This window comes from Mus musculus, chromosome 2 (assembly GCF_000001635.26).
Source record: "Mus musculus strain C57BL/6J chromosome 2, GRCm38.p6 C57BL/6J".
NCBI lineage: Eukaryota > Metazoa > Chordata > Mammalia > Rodentia > Muridae > Mus > Mus musculus.
The window spans coordinates 61,817,296-61,828,247 of record NC_000068.7 but is presented as its reverse complement, the minus strand read 5'-3'; positions in this window follow the sequence as shown (position 1 = coordinate 61,828,247).

Below are 10,952 nucleotides of genomic sequence, written 5' to 3'. Positions count from 1 at the left end.
TTGAACCTAGGCTTATACTTCAAAGGTTTGAGCATCAATAGGAACACACGGCTCCTTCAGCTCAATAACAACTTTTAAGACTTGTTTCTAGTGCGTGTATGTGTGTGTGTGTGTGCGTGTGCGTGTGCGTGTGCGTGTGCGTGTGCGTGTGTGTGTGTGTGTGTGTGCATGCCTGCCATATGTGTGTAGATGCCTACAAAAACCAGAAGGTGTCCCTGGAGCTGGCGTCACAGATGTGTGAGTCACCAGATGTGGTTGCTAAGGAGTGCTCCAGACCCCCCAGAAGACACGCAGCACTCTGAGCTGCTGAGCCAGCTTTCCCACCTCTCAAAAGTAACAGTTAATGCGTAGAACTAGCAGTAGTAGCGTTATTCATTTGTCACATCATTCCACAGTGGGCATACCTATCAGCAGCATGATCATAAAAGAATGGTATTTTAAAACAGACTGTAGCAGAACAATCTTAGATTCACCATTTATCTCTCCTATCAGAATGAATATTTTGGTTCAGGAAAACCTAACAGTAAGTAGCAGAGCCCAGAGCTTCTAGCAAGTGTAAAATTTCTTTGAAGTCACATTTTTTTTTTAATCCATAGAAGCCAGACATAGTGGCAGGCATCCACAACCCCAGTACTTGGGAGGTAGAGGCGGAAGGATTAGGAGTTCAAGGCCATATTTGGACACATACCAAGCTTAAGGCCAATGTGGGCTATTTAAGATCCTTTCTCCATTTTGTTCATAGACAAAGCATGCATGAATCATAACAAATAGTTTTAGAAAGCCACAGAGTAGCTGAATTTACTATTATGTTTGCCCAGATCATATTAATCAATAAAGTATATGTAAATTGACAAATGAAAGTAAAGCGCTGTTCTCTTCAGCAAATAAAACCTTGCACCTTTTGAATTATGTACATTAAATCCAGTGATTGCTACCTTCCTAGGATAAAATGGCATGGACTGATCCAATAGGCAGTATGGAAGTTTTCATCTAGTGACTTCTACAGCAGGGCACCTTTCTGTGCAGTATTCTCAGTAATAGAGATGTTGTTGGTTGACCAACATAAGGAGGCACTGGAGAAACAGGGAGAAAGTCAGTGAACAGGAAACCAGATTCTTACCTGGGTCAACAGAACAGGTTCATATTTATTCGTTTTACATCTGCATACCAGAGCATCCTGATACAGTGAAAATACTTCCCAAGATTCAAGAATCCTGTCTTCATTAGAAGTGATAGACAAAAAAATTTATGATCATTTTATTAGTGCCACTTTACTTTTTAATATATCTTCAAAGTGAATTAGTCTCTGTTCATCTGTCACTTAAGAAATATACAGTATGTAGTAATAGAAAATAACTGATATGTTAAAGTTTTAAACTTTATTAAAAATGAAATGCGGGGGAGGTATAGAGATGCAAGCCTATAGACCTACCATTCAAAAGGCCAAGGTAAGAGAACTGCAAGACCAAGGCTAGCCTGGGTTATGTCGCAGTAAAGTCTCAGAAAATAAAAAATAAAAGCAAAACATGTAATGAGTAAGTTATAATTATGTTATTTATGTCAATTTAACAGTTTGCTTACAAACTGAAAGGACAAAGCAATGAGTTAACTGTATGAAGCCTTTTGATTAGTATATTATAATTCAATCAAAAATTTTTGAATAAATAAATAATTTGCCATTCCTTTCTCTTAGAGAATTGATAAAGAATTCTCTAACAGGTTGTTAGATAATATAGTAGCATTTGGGTTTTGGGGGGTTTAGTTTTGGTTTTTAGTTTGGTTTGGGTTTTTTGGTTTTTTGAGACAGAGTCTCACTCTGTGGTTCTAGCTGGCTGTCCTGGAACTCACTGTGTAGACCAGGCTGGCCTCAGCCTCCCAAGTGCTGGAATCAAAAGTGTACACCACCATGTCCAACTCAGCATTTGTATACTAGATTCCAATAAGCAAAATGCTCTCATACATGAACCTTACATCTATAATAAATGCTCAATTTATTAATAAAATCATATTATTTCTGTACTCTACTTTCAGATTTTTAGTTTGTTTTAAAATGAAAACAATATACATTCCTGTAAATTCTTTTTTTAAATGTGTATGAGTGCATTGTGGCACTCACAGAAGCTAGAAGATGTCATCACATCCCTCTGGAACTGCAGTTACAGGCAACTGTGAGCTGTCACGTGGATATTGGGCACTGAACCTAGGTCCTCTATAAGAAAGAGTAGCAAGTGCACTTAACTGCTAAGTCATCTCTCCAGCCCCATTCTTCCCAAATTCTTCAGAAAAATTGACAATCTAGAAAGGCATCTCACCTTATTCCTTCATGTCTTTCCCTATGCTATCCCATTCCAAGATTACAAATTCCCGGTTATATGTTCCCTAGTTAGTAGATACCTCCCAACTTTAGATGCCAATATCTAAATTTATCAATACTATAAAAATTTTAATTATGTCAAGACTGACATAACTGGAACTGATAAGAAAATGGAGAAGCAAATCTTCATATATTTAGAGAGTAACTACAAATTTTGTATAGCTTATATACCAGAAAATACTTTAACTTTATCCTATTGATACAAGAAAATATAGATTAAGTATACAAAATATAGTTTTCACAGTAGCAAAAACCTAGCAATAACTACAAGTTCATAAAGAGCTGGTTATGTCAGTTATGATTTCTCCACACAACAAAATGGTAAAGATATTAAAAAGAATGAAATAGTGTGTACTGGATGGAAATACAGCCTAAATATATTAAGAAGGAAATATAAGTTGTATAGTAATACACATTTTTTACAGTATATACTACAAGTCATTTACACTTAATCACAGTGATTTCTATTGATCAGAGTCCCAATTTCAGTGATGGGATAAAAACCAGAGCCTTGTTAGTCCTAAGCGAGAGTACAGAAGTTCCCATGCTTCTCTAACATTACCTTCTGTTTGCCTCCTGACACATTATTCTCCAAGCATCAACATGTCTTTTCTTTTTCCTTTTCCTTTTCTTTTTCCTTTTCCTTTTCCTTTTCCTTTGTGTGTGTGTCTCTCTCTCTCTCTCTCTCTCTCTCTCTCTCTCTCTCTCTGTGTGTGTGTGTGTGTCTGTGTGTGTGTCTGTGTGTGTGTGTGCGTGTGTGTGTGTGTGTGTGTTTATATAGGGGCAGATGCTGTGCCTATGGAGACCAAGGGGGCATCTGATCCCCTGGAACTGGAGTCAAAAGTGGTTATGAGTCACAAAGTGGATGCTGGGAACTGAACCCAAATCCCCTAGAAGAGCAGTCAATGGTCTTAACTGCTCAGCCCTTTTTCTAGCCTCTCACACCAACTGTCTTCTCCATCTTCCAGACCTCACTAACAGCTATTTTTCTATCAAGTGTCTGTCCATGTTCTGAACTGTTGTATAAGTCCAGTCTCATCAAAGCTGTCATAAATCCCTCACCTGGATATAACTATACCAGGTTCTATGTGCTCAAGGATTTTCTCCTATGCTTCATCTGGAACTCATCACTTAACCATTTTCCATTATGTAGAACTTTTTTTTTAGAAACCACAGAAACCATGCATTCAATTCATCCTATAGTTTCCAGTATCTGACGTGTGCCTCAATCATAGCAATCAGCAAAGGCTCACTGAATTAAATCGTAACCACACCTACATAGGAAGCTTTTGCTGTTTCAGTTTATATTGAAGAGGGAATATTAAGGTTTTTTGTCCTTCTGTAAAGAGATGCTACTTTTTGAGGAAAAAAAACAACAGCATAGTGAAAGGAAGAAAGTTCATCTCAGCTATAATAAACCTCACTGGAGTATCACAGCACCACCATCACCTGCATCAAAGAAAAAAATATAAGTGTAATACTGCCTATTATTACTCCTCTCTTAGTGAATGGCTCATACTGGGGAAAAGAGCCAATGTGACACTTAGTGTGAAGTTTAACCAGGAGAGCCTTTGGCTAATAGCAGAGAAATCCTGAGGTTTGGGTCAGGTTTGCATATTAAACAGTACACCTTAGTGAGACATACTCATTAGGATAGCTAAGGAAACCATCAGCAGCGATGCTTTTGGTTTGCCAAGAACAAACTAAAACCTTTTCATTTAATTATAGTTTAAACTGCAAAAAGAGCAAGCATAAATAAAACCCATTAGTCCAAAGATTTTATTTTAGAAATATTGTATCTTCTCTCTTGCCAAATTGCATTCACTAATAAACAGATTTCATTTTTACCATAATTTCCCTTTTTTATTAACAAGTGAAACTAAGAAATAAAATAATCAAAAGATTGGCAGATGGAAACAAGTGAGAAGCAATGTATACTGATAAATCAAAAACAGGAAGTGCCTCAGTAATAAAAACTTGACTTTATATTTTTCTAGGAATATTACTAAGTGAACAAACAAAAGAAGTGTAATTTATACAAAGTGTAAGGGTCTTAAAATATTCTAACATATATTATTTTAAAGGATAGGTATAATATGATTAGAATGATAAAATACAGCTTCAAAAAATAGACCCAAAATAAGGAATAAACTAAAAGCTGTGCATTTGTTCTAATCCTTTTACCATTTTCAATCTGGGAACATGTCTAAATTTAGGAGTGAGCTATAATAAGCCATGGTCACATGACTGCCTAGTTTCTTGAGCATTAATAAATACTTAATTCCAGCACAGATGACATACTGCATTTGAGAAAAGCGAATAGTAGAAATAAGAACTTAAGAAATAAGAATCAATAAGTTTAATTTTTCTTCTTGTTCATTCTGTTAGTTTTAAGTCCTAGAAGCTGCAGATTTGCAGATCCAGCAGCAGCTCAGTTGAGCAGGACAAAAATCAAGTAGGGTGTGGTGTTGCACTCCTGCATTCCTAGCACTTTGCAACCAAAAGCAAAGAAGTGGGGAGCACAAGACTATCTTGGGCTACATAGCATGATCATGGAAAAAAGCTACACACACACACACACACACACACTCACACCTAACCAAGCCTTTTCTTTTAGCCTTTGGACTTTAGGCACTTTGAGTCTGACAGCTGTTAAGGCTTTATAAGCTACAGTATATTTCCCAGCAAATAAATAGGTCTTGTTTCATACTGTAATTATAATTCTTCCATATATAAATAGTATACAAAGCACAAATGCACATAATATGCACTTTTCCCAGGGACAATAATAACAAATAGCCCTCCGCACTTTAGGGGATTCTGAAGCTGAATAAATAAAAAATATGCAAGTTTCTATGATATTTGTATAATAATATATTAAATAAAACTTCTCAAATATGTAGGTTACTGTCTCTTTGCCGAGTGATGTGACAATTAAAAGTAAATGACTTGGGAGGATGCTGTGAACTATGAAGCCATCTGAGTAAGTAAACAGCTTTGCATCTGGCCTGTACTGATGAGAAGAAATTATTCTACCTGACGTATTTAGACATCAAATGTCAAATAGAAAATACTTCCAGAACGTTCTGCAGTTTCCTTTTTTCCAGGTAAAGGCTACTGTCCAGCTGATGCAGAGTTCCCAGAGGCAGCACTTTCCATTGATTTCTCATACAGCACTGAAGAAAGAAAATGTTTCTATGCAAGAAGTGAGAACCAGTGTACTTCAGATCACTTTGCTCAAGTCAAGAAACTAAACTGCTGCCCTAAAAGATGACCATACTGATACATGATTTTTAAAAAATGAAACTGGGCTAGAGAGGTGGGTCCGTGAAAAAACACTGTCGCCCTCACAGAAGACCTGGTTTCCATTCCCTGCACTTTTATAGTGGCTCATGTCCCTCTGTAATTCCAGTTCCAGGGGATCCAACCTCCCTCTTCTGACCAGACACTCACATGACGCACATAGATGCAGGAAAAACAGTCATGCACATAATATAAGAAGTAAGCCTTTAAAATGTAGTTTTTAAATAAGAAAATAATTATTTAAGGGCTATGAAGTATATCTCAGTGTCAGAGCACTTGGCTAGTATCTTAAGAGGTTCTGAATCCAATAATCACACAATTTGGAAAGAAAAGGCTTAGAGTAAATGATCAGTCTTCAATCTAAGCAATCATTCTTACTTTTTAATTACTATTATACCAGTCCTTAGGTATGAGATTTATAATGGACAGGTACTTTTTGCCACCATTAGTAGATGAAAAATTAAAACAAAACATTCAACTTTTCTTACCACTTTAAAAAAAAATAAAGGGTAACACGTAGGGCATGCTAACACACAGCTCTAATCACAAAGTACTAAAATGTATATAAATGGATAAAGAGAAAAGCAGGACATGCTTGGCTATCACATTAAAGAACACTTGTTACGTTGTAGCAGAATACTTATAACAGAAGCCTTAGTTGTTCAAATGTAAAGCTACTATCCAAGAGAATCATGACCTATGTTTTCTTGGTCATATCTATAATTTTCTTTTCAATAAAATCCAAGTAAGTTTAAAATATGAGACAAATTTGATGTGGTAAAGATAAAGAATGTTTGGTGAGACTTGGTGTGTTTCCATCTTTAAAGTTTTGAAAGATACCCTAGAGCAAGAGCTCTAGCCTAGCTCATAACATTCCAGTTTCAACTCCATTAAGAAGCCAGACTATCATCAGCTGGGCGTGGTGTCACTGCACACACCTCTTTAATCCCAGCACTCGGGAGGCAGAGGCAGGTGAATCTCTGAGTTCAAGGCCAGCCTGGTCTACAGAGTGAGTTCCAGGCAGCCAGGGCTACACAGAGAAACCCTGTCTCAAAAAGACAACAAGAGGTCAGATATCCACAAACAGACCAATTCACTACAGTGGAAATGCATTTTAAAGATCTTATTTTACAAATGAAAAAAGTGTAGATCATCATAAAGTGTCTTTTTTTTTTTTTTATCCAGCCACAGTGGCACACACCTCTAATCACGAGAACTTGAAAAGTAAGGGCAGGCAAATCTTTGTGAGGGCAAGAGTAGACTGATCTACACAGTGAATTCCAGTCCGTCCAGAACTACATAGTGAGACGCTATCAAAAACAACACAAAATAAAAATAAAATATCTTACTTGTGCTCACTGTTTCTACAAGCCACTAAGATACAAATGTTCTTGAACTCTATATTTTTAAAACCAATTAATATAAGTAACTTATATTCTAAATGCCCATGGCATCAACTTCAAAATTTTAGTTACTTTATATGAATATTTCTTTAACAGAGTAAATTTTCACCAGCTTCTTATTCAAATGGAAATTATAATGTGTTCAAATTATGCAATAATAAATATAAAGGCTGCTAATCCTTATTTGGAAGTAATTATTTTCATAAATAGATTGTTAAAAGTGCACTGTAGGCTCTGGTAGGAAGACATAGTAGTTTCTAAGGCAAGAAATAATGCATGCAATATAAACTCTCCACTCACTTTCCTTGACTCTCTTTGTTATCATGATAGTGTGACGGGTACACACACACACACACACACACACACACACACACACCATTTATGACTATATAAAAAAGGGTAATAATGATGTGTTTATTTTAAAATATATAATACATATAATTGTACAAACATGAAATCTCTTGCTTTTTGGTGACACATACATCTCATATTGCTGCCTTAGAGGGGTTAAATTAACACAAAGAAAAATTGACTTTTAAAGCCTCCATTTTATTCCTCATCATGTCAAACTTGGGGTAAGAATAAAGAGAACATGACCTTTACATCAGAAGCTTCCAAAAGGAAGGTCAAAGAGGAAAACAGACTATCAACTAAAATATCAGAGCAAAAGAAAAATCATCAGGCAGTGAAGACAGTGAGATGAGGAAGTGTGTGAATAATAATGCTTTAAAAATGAAAGTAGCCACTTTTTCACCGCCTGTAAACCACGGAAGAACAGGGGCAGGTAAAGAATCCTGCGTAAGATCTTCAATTCCTGTTTCCTCCAAGCCTCATGGAGCCCACTCCCACCAACCAATCCAACTGTCCTACACAGAGCCGTAAAATATTAAAAGGACTGTCTCTACAGAGGAAGGAGAGTCTTTCTCACAGCTATCCTTCTACAGCACTTGGGACACAACTAGCAAATTTTCTCATGAGGGATGTATAAGTGGTTATACACATTGAAAAGCAAACATTTTTTAAAACTATTTTAAAATAAAGAATGGGTGAATGAATGGGCAAGCAAGAAGGGCAGAGAAAGCCAGAAAAGCTAGCAGGAGAAAGTAAAGGAGTTACAAAATCCGTGATATCAAGTCACAAAAGGGCTAATTATGCCCTAAAATAGCTAAGAAAATAAAACTATATGGTAACGAGGCCATTGCCTTTAATTAAGAGAACACTGGTGAACACAGAAAGAAAGATTGTAGTAGTGTCCATACAAATGAGGAAGCTGAATTGAAAAAGATCAAAGAAAGCATTGACAGATGGATCCTAAGTACAAAAGAGATCAGGGATAAACGCAGTAGCTCACATAGCTAAGGAGGTCCTATATAAAAAGAATCCAAGCCAGTAATGCACAAGAACATTAGATAGTCCTTTCCCAAATACAAAGGGAAACTAGACCCCAGAAAAGTGAGTATCCACAGAACTGAATACAGAAACACGGAGAGGGAAAAGCATAGTTTTTATGTATAGGAGGGGATAAATAAAAGGACCATTGCATATAATATTTGCCTCCCATACTTTAAATTGCTTTTGGGGAAAGTGTAAAAGTTGTAACCTTAAATAGGCAAACTGATGAGTCAGGACAGAGCTTATAAAGATTCAGGTTGAGGGTGGTAGCAAAAGAAAAAAAGAGTAGGTTCAAAAAAAAAGTTGTTGGCAAGAGCTGCAACAAGGGCAAAATGAGTGTCAGAGAGGGACAGAGATGGAGGAGGGAGAGCCACATTTGTTAGGAAGAAGTCAGTATGTTTCTTTGACTCTCTCCACAGGAACAAAGCCGAATGTGAGCATAAATGAGGAGACTGAATGCCAGAGGTGACTGAGCTGGAAGAATTATTAACAATGTAGTCATTTGAAGGAAGAGCAAATGAAAACAGAGGTAGAGAAAGATTGTATTTGAACAAAATATGTCGCATCCCATGTTAAGGAAACCATGAAAAGATACATTCTCATTATGGTTTCTGTTTTCTCAAAAGAAGGCTTCTGAATAGTAAACACTGCTATTGTTTGGTAAAACTATAGCCAGACTTCTAATTCTTCCTTCAAAACCAAAAATGCACTAGCACCTTGGAAACACTGCGTTGTCTTCCACAAATTCTCAATCTAACAAGACATCTGAAATAACAGAAATATATATGATAACAGAACAGCCTCAAAAAATTATTGTACTGATTGCAGATGGTCTAAACAATCTACATAAGGCCCATGTATATTTTATTCATGGAAGTTCAAGAATATTAAGCTACATATATAGGTATATACATACATATATAAATATATATGGTAAGTTCATATTATGAATGGAGAGATTAAATTTGGAATTCCACAAAGTAGCCTATAAACTGACTGTATCCCATAGAGGGTAGGTGACTTTACTCATTCATGCTGTAGATACTATCAAGAAGAAGTGTTATCTCCTGTGTCTAACAAGATATTCTGGAACTCTAGAAAAAATAACTTTTTGATGATAGAAGATTACAAATATCTAAATGTTCATGCATGTGTTTATCATAGTGAAAGAAGCTATTTTAAAAGTACAACTCAAATCTATCTGAGATAATGGGGTTTTCTATTGCCTTTCCAAGGCAGCCATGTGCCCACAAATGATGTGGTCTCTACAGTGTGCAGTGGAGTGCACTGTTCTACTTGTTTGCAATGGTTTTATTTTTCGACTAGTTTTTATCACACTTGGCATGAACAAGGGAACATGTGCTTTGCTAAATTTGAACTTTTAAGATGAAACTGAATTAACTGAGAACCAAAAAATTGCTTCTGAATTTTCCTAAGATTGAAATGCCTTTCTTTCATGGTAGGGATGGCAAAATAAATGACAAATACCTCCTGAGAGTTCAGATGTGAGTTAGGAAGGCCCTGTAGTTTAAAACAATGCTGTTGGCTTTTTAAAAAGACATCTGAATGATAAGATTGCGTTGAAATGGCTTTCCCACCCATATAGTACACTTGTTCTAGCAGAAGTACACTACAGCTAAACCTAAAAGGACATAAGTAATAAGTTTGATATAAGTAAAATTTGTTCTATTTTCAACCAGAAAGTTTAATTAATTTACTATTTCTTGAAACTTAGTATCCAATCATTAAAACACAGGTTCAACTGTTACCTTGAAATTACTCCTGTACCTTTTTTCCTATTGGCATTAGCTATTCTGGCTAAAACCACTGAGAAACATCTTTCCAGAGACGCCTTTGCATCCTAATTTCCATCAACCTCCTCACTAAGAAGGTGTGTCATGATACAAAATACAAATGCTTCTCTGTACATACAGTGAACACTGTCGTGCAGATATTTTTAAAGACTTGAAATCCAAAACAATTAAAAACCACAACTGAAGTCGAAAGTGCAGGATGTGTTTCTAAGTAATCTGGTGACAAGTAACGGGTCAAACCTCTGTGAAGAACCAGCTTGTGGTTCAGCTGCACTGTACTAATAATGTCACAGTTAGGATATTTATTAAATTAAATATTACCAGCAAGTGTCTTTTAAATGCCATACTCCCAATACTAGATTTTATATTTACTTCAGAGTTAGCATAGTAAGAAGGGGAGCTATCAGTAGAAAGTCTATTAAGCCATGTTTTTCCCCCACATTGGATTAATGGAACTATTCAAATCAAATTTTTCACGCCATGCCTTGAACACCGCTGCAAAGCATACTGTGGGTGTAAAATACACGCAAGGCACATAATAATCAGCTCAGATGAGACCAATGACTTGTACAGCATCAAGTTTACTTCACTGTGAAAGCAGAGGGGCTTTCTTTCAAGTGACTATATTTCTCTAAGTGTGACAACCTAATATATAAGCCAAAGAGG